Below are 2,537 nucleotides of genomic sequence, written 5' to 3' on the forward strand. Positions count from 1 at the left end.
CTTACTTCTCCCTGTACTTCTCTTCACTTGTTTAGCCTGATCCTATGCATATTTATTCAGAAGTAAATCCTACTAGATTCAGTGGGTATTATTTGCAGGTAAGTGAACAAATCATTTAAAATTTACAGATGTATTAGCAGTTAGAGACCCAGTTGTTAATTCACTCAGAAGTAAGTCCCATTGATTTCAGTGGGGTTTACTCTGAGATAAGTTGTTAATTCACTCAGAAGTAAGTCCCATTGATTTCAGTGGGGTTTACTCTGAGATAAGTGGGTACAGGATTGCAGCCTAAATGTTTTGTTTGTTAGACTCACCCAGTTGGAGGAGTTCTTGATTCCCTACAGTTAATGATTCTCTAAAAATTAAAGAGTTGCAAGGGATCCTTTATGTAGGGTAGATATCCAAGATTAAGGACTGCTTGGCCATCTGTTATATAAAATATCCTGAATTAGATAATATTTTGAATTAGAGCTAACAACACTATGTAGCATTTATACAATGCTGCATAGGTATTCATGATGAAGAGCATTAATGAATCAAAACGACACATTTTAATAGTACAGCAACCCTTCAATGCAGGTCAGTATTCTCATACTGCAACTATAGGGCTGAGAGATGGGGAGAGAGCGCCACCCAGTGCATTCATTGCTGAGGTAAGAAAACAACCAGGATTCAAGGGCTTCTAGCTCACACTTCAGCACCACCTGTTCTTTGTTTGAAATCTGGTTCAGTAAAACAGCTGAGCCCCTCTTTCTGGATGGTTACACTTCTAGAGAAGAATACTGCATTGCAGAGAGCACTTAATGAAAAGTCAGAAAATACCATGGCTTTGTTTATGTACATACATTTCAGTTGGCACACTAAAACCTTTCACCAGTAAGTCAATGGCTTCTAGATTGAAGGGACTGATTTATAAATAGGCTTGAACCTCAGTCAGCACTCTTGTGTTTTAGCAATAAAAAATTAAAACAACTTTAGCTCTGCCTTTACATTAAACAGATTGCTATAAAAACTGCATTAGGACATATCAGCTAAGCCCGTTTTAATTGGATACAAGCTGTTACATTGGATCTATAGTCAGATTGTCAAACCTCTGTGTGTGTGTGTGTGTGTGAGAGAGAGAGAGAGAGAGAGAGAGAGAGAGAGAGAGAGAGAGAGAGAGAAATCCTGCCTGTGCTTGTTCTTCTTGGGAGGAAACTTTTCTGTGCCAAGTAGCACACTGATGTGCTTCAGTAGGAAGTGCTGAGCTGATACTGAGGGGAAGCAGACTACTTTCTACCTGTATTTTCTGTCTGTGCTTTATTATTCCCATTGTATTATGTTCCTTTCCCCCTCATAAAAGCCCAAAGGTTCTGGCTCATGGATGGTTAAGAGTCAACACAGGCCCCATTTGAGACCATGATGGAACACTATAGTTCTTTGTGGTCTCTGTGCATCACACATATGGGGTCTGTGACTGCTCCAAGCCCCATTCAGGGAATCTTCTACAATTGAGGAATTTTTGGTGGGAAACCTCACCCACCATCCTAGTGCAATGTCCCTAGTGAATTCCCACCTATTCCCTCAGTTCTCTTTCAACTGCCATTGCAGTAGCCTCGTATGGAACTTCTCTCATTGGTTGTTTGTAGTACAACAGCTGAGGTGTTTTTTCTTCAGATTTGTCTTTCTGCCCGCTTTTCTTTCTATTACTGGCTTTGGATTTCGTTTCTGTTGTGTTTGTAATGTCCATAATTGCCTATGGGGTATGGCCATGAGGGCCCCATTTTGGAGGTATGTCCATTGTGCGTCTTTTCTGCCTGGAAGAGGAGCACTCATTGTCAAGTATTTACGAAACATGCGAGGTGCAAGTGCTTTGACAGTCTGTGGGCTGTTCTGTGGAGGAAAGCCCTTGAAGTGGTGGAGCTGTCAGTAGACAAGCTCTGATACAATTCTCATAGAGGGTTAGAGTCAACACAGGGACCACTCCAGACCATGATGGAATACTGTAGTTATTATCCCTTTATAGCTACAGCAGCAGAAGGGAAACCGAGGAAGAGACGTTCTCCTATATGAAAGCTGTACCGTGCTAGGTTTGTGCCCACGCACCCACCCTGTCGGATTCGGAACAAATTCAATCCCTTCCGTTTAGTTACCCACTTCGCTGTTAAAAGGCGGGCTCGGCCTCGCTATATCTGGCCAATCGGAGAAGCCGGTGCTTCCTCCTGCTGAAAAACCAACAAGAGAAAGCAGCCTCGCTGCAATCTCGGAGACAATGTGAACACGTTATTGGCTGCCGCTCCTGGGTTCTTCGTGAGTGGCAAGCGCTTAGGCCCAATGACCGCTTAGGAATGTCTCGTTGAGGCTGTTATTTGCTGACAACACTTGATTGGCGTTTGTTGTTGCCCACAGGTTAAGCAGGGTGATTCTGATAGATGTTGCTCACGTCTAATGAAATGTGAGAACTTAAAGTCTCCAGCCCAATTGCACGCGGTAAAGGTGGGATTAACGGTGGCGGTTGCCAATGGCTGATGGGTTAGGTGTGTGAGCGCGACCAACAG

This window comes from Elgaria multicarinata, chromosome 3 (genome assembly GCF_023053635.1).
Source record: "Elgaria multicarinata webbii isolate HBS135686 ecotype San Diego chromosome 3, rElgMul1.1.pri, whole genome shotgun sequence".
NCBI classification, from domain to species: Eukaryota; Metazoa; Chordata; class Lepidosauria; order Squamata; family Anguidae; genus Elgaria; species Elgaria multicarinata.